The following is a 16,971-nucleotide window of genomic DNA, read 5'->3' as shown; positions in this document are numbered from 1 at the left end:
GTCTGTGTCTGTGTGTATGTGTCTGTGTGTGTGTGTGTGTGTGTGTGTGTGTGTTAAGTCCAATGACTTCTGACATGGTTTCTAAGGGTACTTTCAGTATCTCTTAGGAATCGAATAGAGACGTCAGTATAGCATAGTCACTACACAGCATGCCGAGGTGCAGGCCCTGGACAGAAGAACAACACCAGCCACTTCTTTTGGGGAACTTGCTTGATTTCCTGTTTTCACAGCAGTGGTCTCCTGTTTTCCAAGAGATGATGAGGACCAAGGGACTGGATGCACAGACAGTGATCAAATAGCATGAGAAGAACCCTTAGTAAATGGCATGAGCAATGGCACCGGTGGAGATAGTTCTTAAAAATAACAGTGTTTGTACAAGACCTGTAATTATTTCCAGGCCTTGAGTTGGTGTGTTTTGGGGTCTCTGGGTAAATCATAGGAGCCCCCATGCCTCTGGATGTCAGCAACCATAGCTGGAGTTTGAGCTGTAGCATTTTACTGGCCTCCTTTTTGCAGACAGAAAGAGCCCAAGCAGTCGGCACCACTGTCGCATCAGACTGAGGTGCTCCCAGAGTTCCAAAACCCTGGGGTTCTGAGAGATGTATTCATCTTTCAGTTAAGGCTCCATTTATTTCCCCTGTGTTCAGGGGCTCAAGGAGGGAACCAGTATTTCCTTTACTTTATGAGTCATGGCTGTTCTGTCATTTTGGGAAGGGCCTCGGGCCCCTCAACAGCGTTATCCCTGTCCAATTATCTCGAGTGAAGGCACACAGCAAAGAGTATTTCCTTTCTAATGTAGTTATAAATGTCGCGTCAGTGGGAGATTCGGGAATGTGATCAGGAGTTCCATTTCCTAGTCAAACAGGGTGTAATTACAGGGGGACTCTGGGCTCATCCCTCAAAGATATTGTGACTGGGGAGGGAGTGGATCAGAGGGGACCAGGGAAAGGACTATAGTCTCGGAAGAGCCTCTCTCTCTCTCTCTCTCTCTCTCTCTCTCTCTCTCTCTCTCTCTCTCTCTCTGACTTCCCTTATTCAGCTATAGAACTAGTTTGTATCCCCAGGGTGACAATACCTGTTCTCTAGAGATGTAGCAATTGAGGCTTTCATTCATAACATACGACACTTGCAATGCGGGTGCAGGAGGCAGGGGGAGACTTAAAAGTTGTCATTTTGACTTCCCTTGGCAGAGTCATGGAGAGAGCTTGTTCTAGAATTCTGGTTTCTGCTGAGACCCCCTGTCTAGTCTAGAGAAGGACTGTAGAAAGCTCTACAAATGAAGGATGCTCGTGACTAGGCCCTCCGGAAGAATGTTCTGGTTCCATCTGTAGCTGTATCCTTTGTCTTCTGTGTAATGGACTCCACTCTGAGCTGTGCGTTACAGTTGCCTGCTCCCCCACAGAGGAGGAAATCCAAAATGGTAGATCACTGGGGTCTGATTCAAATTCACAGGAAGGGAAAACATCTTCAACTCTCCTCGGGATAAGAGAGAAATATCAATTGTTGCCCAGACTGAGGAATGCCCGGAGTGGATGAGGAGTGAAGAAGGTTGCCTGATATGGCAGAGGCTGGAGGATGGTGTGCCGCACTGCAAAACTCTTACAGGCATGCAAGGGAGACACTGCGGCCAGAAGGGAAGAGGGCCAGGTCATCAAAGGGCCCATGGATCAAGTGAAGGAGTACATTGTCAGGTCTGAGAGCTATGTCTTTGGACACCATATTAAGAACATTTCAGTAGGAATGGAACGTTATCAGATTTGACTTTGAGTAAGACTGGAGTGTGGGGCTTTGGAGAGTTATGGGGGAGTCACTAGGGTTCCATTAGCTGTAACCAGGCCAGAAGATCTAGAGGTTTGAAAGGCAGAGTGGAGGAATGAACTTGAAGGTTACTTTGAGATAGAATCATAGGAGTTTGATCAGATTTGAAAATGAGACTCAAGGAATTCTGAATTGTAAGTGTAGGATTAGGGTTAGGTGGCTGGAGAGTATGCTAGTCTGTGTTTTGTTGCTACAACAAAAATACATGTGACTTGACACCCTTAGAATGAAAGCAGGTTTCTGAGTCTGATTCAAGTTTAAGGACGGCACCATGAGATTACTTTCTTGCTAGCACAGGCACGAGGTTTGTAGAGTGTAACAAGGTGAGCGACAGAGACCGCTCTCTCCTCATTCTTATTGCCTCCTCTTTCAAATATCTATTTATCTTGTGTGTGTAACTATTTTCCTGCATGTGTACATGTGCACCATATGTGTGTCTGGTACCCATGAAGGTCAGAAGAATGTGTCAGGTTTTCTAGATACGGAGTTAGAGATGTTTGTGAGTTTCCATGGGTGCTGAAAACAAAATCTAAGTCCTCTGCCAAAGCATCCAGTGCTCTGAACCACTGAGCATCTCTCCAGCCCTTCTTCCCTTCCTCCTATATAGTCACTAGTATTCAATGATGGGGGTCTATCTTGGGAGTCTTACCCAACTCTAATTACTAAGTTTCTACCTTTAGTACCACAGTGCTGATTTTGTTTCAGCACATGAACCCTTTAGGGACTCAGCTGAGTTCTATTTAAACCGCAGCGCGGGGTGACGCTACATAGTGGTGTTGTTGAGAGGCAGGATCTGGCCTGGGTAATGGTCGAGGAAGCTGTAGATATCAAGGAGAGGAAATCTTTCTCATAGCAGCAATTGCCCCTCAGCCATACTCCAGATGACTGGCTTTGGTACCTTTCCTTTTCTTTGTCCAATATCTTCTTCTCTTGCAGCATGTTTGCCTGGATAAGATGTGATGGAGCAGGCTAGGCACAGGTCATGGATTAGAGCCAGCTCCTATTCCAAGTAGTTTACACAGTAGGCCCTTCATACACATGCTCTAGACCCTGCCGGAGCTATAACTCATATTCTGTGTCCCATTGCCAAAAGGCTTTGTTCCTTAGTTACTATACCCTTCCAGATGAACTGTGAGAGCAGAACTTGGGGGTTTGGGCTATTAGAAGCAAGTGGATCTTACCTTTTGTTGTTCATTTTGTGAGACAGAGTCTTGGTATAGAACCCAATCTAGCCTCAAGATCCTCCTGCTTCAGCCTCCCAAGTGCTGGGATTATGGGTTCCCATGTAGAAGCATGGGCATAGATGATCCTAGAGGTCAAATCTCTGTGTGTGTGTGTGTAGAGGAGGGCTGTATGTGAGTGCGAGGGTTGCATGTGTGCATACGTGTATTTGCAGATAGGGACCAGGAAACCACCTCAATTGTTTCTCAGACACCATCTCTTTTCTGGGAGACGGAGATAAGGTGAGGCAAGCACTTTACCAAAGGAGTCATTCCCCAGCCTCGGAGCCCTCTTCCATCATCAATACTGAGTTCTGAAAATGGCATTTCCCATCATGCTAGACAGTGGGAGTGATAATTTGGGCCCATGAAGACTTGGTCTTTTGACAGGCAGACCAGGGAGATGGCAGCTACTTTGCCAGCTTGGACAAACCCTTCAAGCTGCATCTTCTTGAGATTTTTGATACCATAAGGCAACATAATGTATTACTTACTGGTAAAGGCTCTTCGACCTTCAATGAAAGCAAGACATTTTAGTGACTTGGGGAGTCCTAGTACTAGTGTACCCTTGTGTATAGCACTGGGAGTATGAATCCACATAATGAGTTTTCCTCTAGCTACTCATGCGCACTTGCACGCACACAGACACACAGACACACACACACACACACACACACACACACACACACACACACACACACACACACTCAACAGAGTTGGAATCAGAGTTATTCTCCCTCCACAGCTTGCATCTAACCCCCCATAATTCTAGTTGCAAACCAAATTTTGGGGATCCTTCATAGACTGCATTTTCAGAACAAAAGCCCCTCAGACTCTCCCTGGGCCCTGACTCTATCCCTAAACAGAAACCTGCTCAAGTTGAAGAGGCATGAAGACAAGGAGGGACACTTGATTCTGTGTGAGGGACTCCCTTCCCATAAGTTGATATTTTGGCCAAGAGACTCTTCATACTGGGGAATGGGGATGGTCTCTCTCTTCCTTTCTAGCTACTGGTGCTTGAACTCCATTCAGGTGAAGAGCCAGAGGAGAAATGACACAGAAATGTAGAAGAGGTGGGAGCCAAGCCACTCTCACAGAAACCCCCAGGATTACAGAGGGGAAAAATGTCAGAAATTCCCTGGACTGTGCTCCATCTAGACTGGGAATCTGTCGTCCAATAGGAACTTGTGTGAAACCAGATAGAAGCAGGGTGGGGCCACAGCAAAGGAATGTTGACCGAGTAGCCCTATGTGAAAGGTCACCAGAATCATGCAGGCTCTGAAACCAGCTGAGGGGACCATGTCCAGGCAATAAGGCCTAGACAAGCTAGGCGAGAATCTGGGGGCCACATAGCAATTACGATTGTAAAGAAATAGTGAATCTGTCCTCGCCCTTCTGGGTCATTATTTTTTTTTTTTCCTGGTTTTTTGTTTGTTTGTTTGTTTTTCGTTTTTGTTTTGTTTCTGGTTTTGTTTTGCTTCTGCCCTTAAGGCAGTGTTTCACTATGTAGACCTGGCTAGTCTGTAACTCAGCATGTAGACCAGGCTCGCTTTAAACTTACAAAGATCTACTCGCCTGTGCTTCCAGTCGAGTGCCTAACGTTATTGTTTCCTTTTTGAGAACCTGAAATCCAAAGGGGTCAGTTGGTGTTTTGACTGCAGGCCTGAGAACCTGTGTCTTCTGCCAGGTCAGAAAACCATGGGCACTCAGTGGGACGGACCACTTCCTGACAACTGGATGGCCATGTAGTTTGTAGAAAGGCCACTGTACGGTGAATCCTGTGCTGCACAGGATCCAAACTGTGCTCTTTGACCTCTGCTTGCTTGCGAGCACTTTGTAGTCCTATCCAGGGAAAGAAGATGGAGAAACCTGACAGTCAATCAGCCATATTGCATCAGGGAGTCTAAAGGGCCCTCAAGGTATGGATGGGGATGCTTGTGAGTTTGAAGGTATGGATGGCTGCTTGCTGAGTGCTGGGGCCCAATGTTGCCCATTAACTTCATGTTTTGAGTTTACCTCCCATGTCTGGTCATCTATCTCTTGTCTGGGCTGTAGCTTACAGCTAGGACCCTGCTTCCTGCTTTTTTTATTCCTTTCCAGAGCCCTCAGTATGAGCTGAGTTAGTAGCATGTTTAGCATATCTAAAGTAGAAAGGTATGAAAGGATAGATCTTTTAAGTGGAGATTCCCTCCTTTTAGAGCACAGAAGAGGGTGAAAAGTGGCCATGCTCTGTGATGTCACAGAGGACGTAGGCACTGGGTGGAGAGGAGCACTCACTGAGGGAGTGTACAACTTCCATAGCCACTTTGAACTGTAGCCTCCCGGAACTGCTCACTAAATTACCAGGGCAGGAGACATGTGGACAGTCTCCAATTTAGGCTTAAGGAAGCACAAAAGTACCCCCTTGCCCCATCTCTAGGGCTATTTTGCCATATATGTAACTTTGAAGTAGTTGAGGAGGGGGCTGGGTGGGGAATCTGCCCCCTACGGTGACCTTAGGTGGCACTTAATCCCTATGGAGCCTCTCTAAAAGGGGGACAGGCCCCATGGGGACCTTGTGTCCATTTGCTAATGACTGTAAAAGGCTGCCCCAAACCCCCAAGCACTGGAGGAATGCTCTTGCAGTGAAGGGAATGAGAAAGAACCCAGCTCTATGAGGACATGTGACCTCAAGGCTTCAGAGGGACCATTCTCAGCCTCTCCACGTTGAACCAAGCCTAGAGGGTCTGGGATTCAGGCCATTTAAGGACCTAGGGACTGACTTCTAGGTAACAGAACTAAGCCCTGGAAGAAAAAGGATCACTCCTTAAATGCAAGGCATTTGAGGATATAAGAGAAAAGTTATTGGGGATAAGCTGTCACAAGTCATTAATGTAGTAGTGAATTTAATTAACCCTAGGGAACACTTACGCCTTCTAATAAATATATATTCTATATACATAGTCTAATATGTGTATAATGCATACATATGTAATATACATCCCCTATGTATATTATGTATACACATATATACATACATATATGCATACATACACATTATATATATTTTACGTGTCAGACACTATGACAGTAAAGGTCTGGGGGAGTCCTCCATATCTCCGGAACTAAAGTATATGCACATAAATACACAGGAAGATGGGCTATGTGCACTGCCCCATTCTCTCAAATCTGTTGTACCCCGGCTAGGTCCCCAAGTGACAGCTCAGAAGTGAATGTGTTCCCTGTCCCCATAGCTGATGGTCACCATGGGCTATGTATAAAACCTCTTAGTAGTCAGCATTCCAAACTAGAAAAGCTTTTAGTTGCTAGTTGTGAATGTGTCCAAAAGATCTGCTAGAGAGATAAGTGTAAAACATCTTTAAAAGGGGTCTACAGAGATGGCTCAGAGGTAAAGTGCTTACGTGCAAGCTTGAAGACGTGAGTTCAATTCCCCACAACCCAGTTAAAACTGTTAAAACTCAGGCATGGTGGTATACACTGATATCCCCAGTGCTGGGGAGACAGAGACAGAAACAGGCAGATCTCTGAGCCTCCTAGTTCAACCAGCCCAGCCTACCTAGTGAGTTCCAGGCCATTGAGAGCCCCTGCCTCAAAAAAAACATGGTAGACAGTCTGAAGAACACACACACACACACACACACACACACACACACACACACACACACAGCCTCACGGGGTAGTGTTTAACAACACAGTGGGGATTCTGTCCAGTTCTCTTTGGAAGTGCTTCTCTTCTCAGATTCATTTCCTCCCCAGATGGAGGGCTGACAGCGGGCCAAGCATTGTACTGAAGGCAATTACATCGTGCACTCAGAGAGTTTGCTTTCTAACTGGTCTCCTCCCTTTAACAAACACCCAACCCAACCAGAGGAGATTTCTTTAGAGCACAGGTTGCTGGAAGGGCTTGTAAATGGCTGTGTTCAAACTAGAAGGCATGCTCTGAGCCCCCTCAAGTGACCCCATATGGGTTTGTAGTTTCTCACATGTGTTTCACTGTGGGCAAGAACACATGTACTTCTCTCTCCAGTATTTGTGTCCTCTACTGTCCCATGAATCCTGAGGTGGTGGGGATGTGCCCTTCCTCTCTCCCCAGACTCTAGTACAGTGGTAATTGGTGCCCCAGGAAATGCGTGTTAAGCAAACAAGTGGTCCTGGCATTTGGGACCACTTTGGGACAGCACAGATTTGCTTTGGACACCTACACTGCATTTTGAAAACAAATGTTACAGGTGTTACCGACAATGGTTTGCTGGGAGTGGAGAATCCTGTAAAGCCAGAAGAAAGAGGAGTAGCCAGAAGGGATAGATGTAGATCACACACTCTGATGTGTTGGCGACCAAGGGCTATTGCTGGATCCTTCTGGTTATAGTGGCCCCTTTGGTGTTCTTCCATGCACAGGAACTTAGAGCAGGGAGTCCAGCAATGGTGGAGAAACATGGCTTCCATTACAGTTGCCCCACCCAAGAGACTCCCTTGATTGCTCTGTCCTGTCTCCCCAAACATGTCGGATAAGAAAGGTAGACATAAAGTTTGGGGCGTCATCTCTGCTTTGTGGTCATTCTGCAGGGAAACAGAAGGTCCTGGGACTATAGAAGACTGTCTTCCACTCCTGCCACTCACTGCTGTCTACTCTTCATGCCCATGATGTTTGGCATCACACCCCACCAGTTCACTCACAAAATACTATGTGAAAACTATAGGCATACCTATTGATATGAAGAATCCTTATAATTGTTATTAGAGCCTGCCAGAGTGAAATATATCCTTTAGGATGAAGTTGTTTGGCACACGGGGAAAATAATCTATGCTGTCAGCCCTGCACACAGTTAGCAAACATTTACTGGTCCACTGTGGGTGGGGGGAGGGTGGAGACAGCCGTGGTTGGGGGTCTCTTTCCCTCTACACATATCCCACATGCCTTCCCTCAAGAGGCGCATGGAGAAGGTAATGAAGGAAGTCATTCTTGCCATCACCTGGTTTAAGTCATGACTTGCCCAGCAAAATGGGAGAGTTGCCTATTTTAAGGTCTTTGAGAATTCAGGCAGAAATCAAGCTTTTCTTTTGACATAGGCCACTGAAAGGACCTCTCCCAGCCATGGTTTCCCTTTTTATAATATTAAAGATTAGAGATGGAAGGTAATGATGGCAGAGAATCTCTTTCACCTCTGCTATTCAGTCTTTACTGATAGCCACACTGCCTGGTACTGGAATGAAGGGGAAAATGATCAGACCTACAGGGAATGAGTGTTCACCTTGGAAGCATGGTGCCTACTAGGCAGAGCCCCAAAGGCCCAGCCCTTACCTTGCTGTCTTCTGTTCCTATGTTGGAAAAAATGTGCAATTTAGAAGGTCCATGTGAGTCTCAACATGAGGATGTAAAACCTGTTTTGTGGAATATTCTTCAGTTGAAGTCACCACTCATTCTGGCTCCGCCGCCAGCATCGGGGAGCAGAGGGGTCCCCAGCTACTCTTCCTCGGAGGCCCTGTTCAGTACTATTTGTTTTCATTTAAAATTTTATTTTCTGTTCTTGTTGTGTGTATGTGATATGTCTGTGCGTGTGCAGGCAGTCATGCTGCACACCACACGTGGAGAGGTTGGAGCTTTTGGAGTCTATTCTGTTTCATTGTGGATCAACCCAGGCCATTAGGCTTGGGTGGCAAGTGCTTCTATCTACTAAGTCATCTCTATGGCCATTTTTTTCTTTTTATTTGGATACAGGGTTTCATCTAGCTCAGACTAGTCTATAAACAGCTATGTAGCTGAATTCCTGATCCCCCTCACTATACCTCCCAAATGCTGGCATTATAAAGATAAGTCACTGGGCCTAATTTTGTCATTCTGTTTCCTCGTGGTGATATTTCTAAGTACTTTGTGACATACTCTACCGGCAAAATTTGAGTCTTCTAATCGTCATTTACATCTCATGCATATATTAATACCAATGAGCATATATATAGGTATATAGATGCATATGCTTATGTATAAATACATGTAATTATAAATATATCAATATGTAATACGTTTATATGTGCTTATCACATGTAGCATGCTTGTCATATATTCATCATGCACAATGTATTTGTAAGTAGCTAAAAATTTCATCATCATCTGGTCATATCTATTTAGCTCCACAGAAGTTCTTTCCAGGACCCTTGAAGATGGATAGCTATCACAACGAGGATCTGGACCATCTGACTTTGACTTTGCCAGTGGGATAGTGTTGCAGTCTTCCTCCTGTTGAGCCAGGTCTGGTTGTGTGGGTGAACACAGCCACAGGTCCTTGTTTCTGCCTGCTAGAGCACAGATCATCTCAGGCTAGTGGTAGGAGCTCCATCTCCCCACTGCCCCCACTTGCCTCTCTCCTGCTCCCTGCTCCACAGACGAGGACACAATAAATGTCAAGTTGCCAGTCCTTGTCATTGGTAGTGGAACATATTACTGCTTAAGGAGAACTGTATGATCTGAGGTTCTAGGGTACTATAGGACCTCCCTGAACCACACAGAAGTAGGCTACCTAATAAAGATGAAGGTCTCATTTCATCCTACCAACAACACAACCCTTTGTATTGCTTTAGAGCCCTTGGCTTCTTGGTTTCCATTAAGTGATTAGTAGAAGGTCTTTCTGAGTGATCCAGACCAGCTCACGAGGATGGATCCAGGCCACCCACACATGAAATTGTGTCCCCCGCCACTCAGACACATGGAACTAAACCAACGTGTCAGGAAACTCTGGGCTAAGCAGTCTTGGGTTAGTATTTTCACAGCAAACTTGAACCATACCAAGAAAATAGATAATACGTAGATATCTCTGAATTTTGAAGTAAATGCTCTCAACCTGAACAAACCCCAGTGATATTAAAAAAAACCATTAGAAAAGCAAAAAGAGGGGCAGAGAAGGGTGGGGGAATTGAGCTTTGTTGGTCAGAATATGAACTGTTACCCTTGTCTCTGAGTTTTGCTAAGTTTTGCATTTCGTCTTAGTAGTGAGGTCACCCTGCAGAAAAAAAAATGCAGGGTAGATGTGTTTTTGTGGAGCAGAAAGGAAAACCGAGACTGAAAGGTAGAGACACTATGTCCCTAACTGGGAGTCCTTGCTGGGGGCTTCTGAGAGACTCAGCAGTGAGCGGATGAAAAGGGACAGTCTCCAGTGTCTTGAAGACAACTGATCATGTGTAAGTTTCCATAATGTGATAAAAAGAGCTGTGGCAATCCTTTAAGACTCTGTCTTCCCAGGGCCAACCAGATTTTACAAGTAAGGAAATGAAGACTCAGAAATCTATAGCGATGAGTCTACGGTCCTGTGACTAACATGGCAGATCTGAGACTAGAACCTCGGACTTGGGGTTTAAGTGTGTTACGGTCCTCACCGACCCTAACTGAGCAGAGTGGATGAGTTTGTCTTACGGTTGGGAAGTTTGTCCATCCCTCCTGTCCTTCTGCAAGAACAGGAGTATGTGTGGCTTTCACTCAGCCACAAATCACCTCTTATCATCATCCCCACCAATGACCAGCAGCAGCTCCAAGTCACCAAAGATGTAGTGTTTCTCATATTTGAATTTAGTGCTTATGAGATTGGGTACTTATCTATATTTGCTGTCAACGAACGATGAATTTTAACGACTGGGTAAGTAGAGAAAAAAAATCACAAGGAAGGAAAAGAGAAAACTAGGCTTTTTATTTTTTTTCAAAGTAAAGGAGAAAAACCCCAACACAAGCACAAAGGAACACCCTGGCTAAGAGTGGGAGGGGACAAGCACTGGGAGCTAATACCTCAAGATGCATTGAAACATTTTGGGGAATTAGGGAATTCTGATCTCTTGAAAAAAAAAAAGAAAATTAATATTAAAGACAAGCTGTGAGTTTCCATCTGGCCTTGCTGCTTTCGACTAACGCTTCCATGACGGAATTCATCTGTCCATCAACTGTCAAAAATTCTCCTGTCAGTAAATCCCACGATACCCTGGCAAGCCCACCCCGCTCAAAATATTCCTTGCCACAAACTATTCCGGATTCTGAATCCTTTTTCTCAGAGCTCTGCACTGTAAGACATAAAAGTGTGGCTTTCCACCACCTCAGCTCTATTTTCTCTTTCTTTCCTCTCCCCTCCTACCCGTCCCCTAGTATTGGGGTAAAAGGGATGTTGAGTGGTAAATTTGGGGATCCCTCAGTCGTTTAGCGTCTGCATTCCCACCAAGATCCGTCCAAGCTCTTCTGCTGGCGTCTGACAACAGACAGCCCACATCTGTTTTAAAACATGGAATACTTATGAAGTGTGAACTCCCTACTGTTTAATGTAACTACGCGACTATTTAATGTACACAGTGGTAGAGGCACTCAGAATGCCAAACTGTTGTGACATGCCCGAAGGACATATATAAACACTGTGTACTGTGGTTTATTGTGACAAAGAGCATCGATGCCACCAATAGGAAGATCTGACTGCTCACCATTGGAGGCACACGAGGAAGGAAAAAAAAATGTCTGAGGTTCTGTCTCTGGATCTGTCACTCCAGTCCATCCTGCAAATCATACAGGGCGGATGATTCGATCCATAATGCTTCCAGAATGCGCTTTTTAAAACGGTCCATTTCTATTGCTTTACATTCCAGATCTTTGCAATGAGTTGTTCTTTAAATTAATCTGAGTATGTGGTGCAGTGGGCTCGGGAGGAGCTAAGGGTGAGCTGTTAAAGGCTTGGCCTCTGGTGGAAACTTGGTTCGCTTTTGTGGGTGTGAATGCAGATGTTCAGATGGTAGAAACCTTAGCCAACACTTTGGTGCTGCTTGCGGCTGACTTGGGGACACTAGTTTCCTATTCGCTATTATCCACAGAGAAACATCTACAGCCTTTGCCCATGTTAATGCCTAAATGAAAGGGAAGATTTTAAAGCTTTGCAAAAAATTTTTTTAATACATTTCTCCCAAGGGTAAATTCTTATACCTTCTGACACCTCATTAATCGATTGACCAGAATTTGTTATTTTTACTTTTGATTGCTACAATTCTAATTAACCTTTGCTGGTTAAATACTTACCCTCCAAAATTGTAGCCCCTCTCCTCTAATGCAAAAATTTCAGGAAGACCTTTTTTTTCTTGTTATCAGCTCTTAATTAGGCATTAGGTGGGCAGGGATGGGTGCTTTGTGGCATCTCCTGCTCGTAAAGGGTTTTTGAAATACTAGGATAAAATCTTAAGGAGTAAAACACATAGGAAGTGTATACTGTACCAAAGCTTCCAAAATAGATTAGGCTCTCCTTATATAATCATCCAACACACTTTTAAAATTCTAAGCCGACATGTTTCAGAAAATAAATACTTCCATGGTAAAAAGCAATATGAAATATTTCTCCAAAAACAGCCATAAAACACACCCCATGAGAGTCAGTGGAGGCTGAGACAGAGAAAGACCCACTTTAAAGATAAACCTTAAACTGATGATATTGGTGTGGGTTTTGGAGGACCAAGCTCAACTTCATTATTTCTAGATGTAGGAAGACCCTGATATTTAGATCGCTTATCCCATACCCTGCCTATGTGATTTGGGGTTTCTTTAGACTTTTAGATTACTGTGTCCTGTGGTTTGAAGACTCTTCTCTAATAACTTAGCATCGCAAAGGGAGTGAATCTAAACAGGTTTTTTAGGGAAAAAAAGTGGCAAGTTTTCTGTTCCTGCCATAGAAGTACAGGTCGTGTCCTGTCCAAATGCTAAGGACTTTCTTATAAAGCTTATTTAAAAATGACAGTTTGAAGAGCCCAAGGCTAGAAAAACTCAACCACGCGACCCTGAGAGGACAGGAAACCACTTTTGTAGATTTGGGGAAATGGAAAGTTTGGGTCTGAGGTCTTGTAGAAACAGATTGGCATTTAAAAAAAAATGTAGTTAATGAGCCGGCGTGGCCAGTGCACAATTTCACAGCATATTCTCCGATCTGCACAAGTCTCGGTTTGTCCCCCTCAGCATTCCCATTATGTTTAATACCTCACACTCTCCTAACGTGGAGAAGTTTCTGGTTACAGGGCTGCTGTGGCCAGCTAGCCTTACCGCCGTGGCCATCTAACATTACCAGCTTTCTGCAGCCTCCCAACAGGACTCGAACAGGCTTTTGTTTTAATTTCCTTTCCTCCCGGCTGGTCTGGTTGCAACTTTGGGAGGGAACGCCAAGGTTCGCCACACAAACAGGGTTAGTGCCTCTTTAAGGAATATTTAAATTGCATTTCCTACTGTCAGTTAAGTCTCATCAATCATGTTTTTAATTAAAAAGAAGGACATCTACATCCCACTTTCCACTCAAAGTGCATAATGAAATTGTAGATTGGGGCTGGGCCGGAGAATCTCAGCCTCTGCTTTGTGCATTGGTGGGGAAGCAGGGAGGTCAGAAACCCTGGCGCATACACAAGTGGCAAACAAATAACACTCCTGATAGGGCCGGGTGACATGTGTCAACCCTTGTCATCGAGAAACAAGAAAGGCAATGTGCCCAGACAAAGGGTAGGGTGGAATCTCTACACACTGGCAGAACCTGACCCACGCGCGAGGGCTTTGTGTAGCAGACGCGGGCTTTCATTGTTCCGTGCCTGCCTCCCCAGTACCCCTGACAACAGCCATCGCCGCTGGCATTCCACCCTGACATCTGTTCAGCGTTATTGATGCGGCCCTGGAGGAATTCCCAGTGTAAACAGGGAATTCTCTGAGGGAGCCCCGTGTTGTAAAAGGACGAGCCGCACAACGCCGAGATTTAACCACTATTTAAAGGTGTGACACATGATTGAAAGTGACTTGATTTCCCCCCTTTCCAATCCCACCTCCCTCTCCACCCTTAACTGTATTTGGCACAAACTAGCTTCAGTAACACCCTACCTCCTCCAAAACCCCCTCCTTGCTTTGTTTTCCTGATGTATAACTGTGCTGCCGGGTACCACCATCCGAATCAGCCTTTAAAAAAAATTCTGGGTTACAGTCAATTTCATCTCGTTGTTGCGCTGGGATCTTGCCTGCTGCCCACCCACACTCCTGGCAAGAAACAGCTTGAAAGTCGCTTGGTCCTGTGGTGGAGGCCAGTGGGGTGGGCTTTGTCCTCCTGCTGAGCAGCAAGTGTGGCAGTTTACGGTCCCAGAGTGAGATCTGGCCGGACAAATTCTGGCGGCGCTTTGCTTCAGGGACTTAACTATGGAATTTTATGTTTTTGGCAATGGAACCATAGGATATTAATAGGATTTTTTTACACACACACACACACACACACACACACACACACATATATATATATATATGTGTGTGTGTGTAAAGACAGACCTGTTGGGACGCACAAGGCATCCGTCATTGCTCCAGCAAACACATGTTTGCTCCGAGGCCAGTTCTAAAATGTAGCAGTTTAGATCAACTTCTTGGCAGATATTCTAGTACAGAGAGTGTCGCTCAGGCTCTGGCCACTGACATTTTGCTGCTTCAGTTAAATGTGCAGAGCTCCGTAGACCGTGACGGCGTGGAGTGAGCAGAGAACTTGACTTGGAGTGTGGGGTGGAGTGTATTTTGCCAGGCTGTGGGTCGTAGTTCCAGACCCTGCTGATAGATGGCAAAATTGAAAAGCTGTAGGGATTCCCTCTTGGGCTGAATCAGGATAAATGAGTTCTGGGTTATCATAGTCAAGGCAAAATTATCAGAGTATGGAGTCCAAAGCCACAGGAAAAAACGTCTCTCTAGGGGAGTGTTTTCAAAAAACAGATATCTGGAAGAAGTTTGGTGTGTGTGTGTGTGTGTGTGTGTGTGTGTGTGTGTGTGTGTGTGTGTGTGTGTGTGTGTGTGTGTGTGTGTGTGTGTGTGTGTGTGTGTGTGTGTGTGTGTGTGTGTGTGTGTGTGTGTGTGTGTGTGTGTGTGTGTGTGTGTGTGTGTGTGTGTGTGTGTGTGTGTGTGTGTGTGTGTGTGTGTGTGTGTGTGTGTGTGTGTGTGTGTGTGTGTGTGTGTGTGTGTGTGTGTGTGTGTGTGTGTGTGTGTGTGTGTGTGTGTGTGTGTGTGTGTGTGTGTGTGTGTGTGTGTGTGTGTGTGTGTGTGTGTGTACATTGTGTGTGTGTGTGTGTGTGTGTGTGTGTGTGTGTGTGTGTGTGTGTGTGTGTGTGTGTGTGTGTGTGTGTGTGTGTGTGTGTGTGTGTGTGTGTGTGTGTGTGTGTGTGTGTGTGTGTGTGTGTGTGTGTGTGTGTGTGTGTGTGTGTGTGTGTGTGTGTGTGTGTGTGTGTGTGTGTGTGTGTGTGTGCCCCTAATTTGTAGGCTGGTTCTCACCTAGTGTATTAGTATTTGCCTTCAGCTCTCTGGTCTTTTCCCTCCACATTCTACAAGGCAGCAGGACTTCAAGTGGAAGTCTCCAGAAGATTGTGACCCACATTCCCACAGCTTAAATATTTCACTTAAAGCAATAGAAATACTGTATAGATTTTGTTTCTAAGGATGATTTACATGTGCTTTCTGGAAACAATGCATACTCTTTTCACCCAGATTAGGAAATAGGAACAAGCAGTCTAAGACGAGATGAAAATGGTCTCAGTAAACCATCTCTCAAAAAGAGCTGCAAGCTTTCCTTCTTACCACTCTTCCTGTCTTCTCTCTCTCTCTCTCTCTCTCTCTCTCTCTCTCTCTCTCTCTCTCTCTCTCTCTCTTAAAAAAAGAGTGGTGATTTTACCTTTACTCCTTTGTAATCTGTTTACTTCTTAGCATGTCTGCTTTTCGGTGTCATTGGATACCCTCCTATGACATCACTGGGTAATTGTCTACTTTGGGACAAACAGTGTCTACTATTTTGTCCGTTGTAGGCGATACAACAAGGAACATCTCTTTGCAGGGAGAGCTTAGGAAAGGCTCCTTTAAGACAAATCCTGGACACACGCTCTCAGGGCGTCTCGGCCATATTGCCTCAGAGCCAGAGAGATCGTCCCAACTTATACTCCCTCTGTAGTAGATAGGAGGGCTCTGGAATAGAAGCCCAGTGGGCGCATTCAGGGATTCCTTTATAACGCAGCAGACTGCACGGGGAAGCCAGAGTCCCTTCTCGATAGATACACGGTGTGCTTCTAATTAATATGTCCCGTCCCGGTCCCTTCCCATCTGTATTTTTTGCCACAGTGATGGAAAGCAGTGAGCGCGAGAAAGCTCCGTGCTGATAAAAGACACAATTCTAACGACACCTTACATTCCTCCCTGTCAATTTAAAACGAAAAATAAGTTAATGTTGACATTTTCGCCAGTCACAGCTTTAGCCCAAACCGAAAATAGGATCCAGATCTAGTTCTAAATGGGATGTGGTAGCCCTCCAACATGCAGACCAGGACCTGTTGGAAGGCGGAGGATAAAATAGCTCTCAGTTTTTTGTTTTTTGTTTTTTTTTTTTAACAGGGGACGGGGGTGGGGTGGGGTGGGGTGGGGCAGCTTCCCATCCACGCATGACTGTTGATGACTGCCCCTTTAAGCAGTCTGCCTTTCCTGACTCAGAATCTATCTTTTGGGATTCAAAATAATTTTGCAACAGTGGATACAGGCCTTCTTTATGTGTTATTGGTCTGGGAACAGCAACAGATTAAAAAAAAATTACCGGGTCAAATAACAGCTGTTATTATTAAGTTCAGCTTTTATTATCAATTTGCCAGTAGATTCCGGCAAAAAAAAAAAAAAAAAAAAAAAGAGTCCGCGTCTGAGCTTTCACTAATCAGTACCCTCATTCTGCTAATATTCTAACGACTGTCAATTTACTTCAGTGCTGCCATTTGCAGAATTTTCCAATTAGCGGCAAACCTGTTCCACCTTCTCCTGTAATTACGGGGGGACTCAGTTCAGATCAGCTGCGGCCAGACAGCGCACGATGTAGTTGCCAGAATCATTGCGATGTTGTTCTTAACCTTTGCGTGCGCTGGCACAGTTTTAACATCTCTGTTTATAGGCAGGAGGCTC

The 16,971-nt window shown here is 45.1% G+C and overlaps 1 protein-coding gene across 7 annotated transcripts in view; it reads left to right on the top strand.

The window, feature by feature from the left end:
• The window catches only part of Ebf2 (EBF transcription factor 2), a 199,940-nt gene that overhangs the window by 99,085 nt on the left and 83,884 nt on the right, over window positions 1-16,971 (top strand). The window lies entirely within an intron of this gene.

Source organism: Rattus rattus, chromosome 12 (assembly GCF_011064425.1).
Source record: "Rattus rattus isolate New Zealand chromosome 12, Rrattus_CSIRO_v1, whole genome shotgun sequence".
In the NCBI taxonomy this organism is placed as follows: domain Eukaryota; kingdom Metazoa; phylum Chordata; class Mammalia; order Rodentia; family Muridae; genus Rattus; species Rattus rattus.
This window is presented reverse-complemented; position numbering and strand designations above follow the sequence as displayed.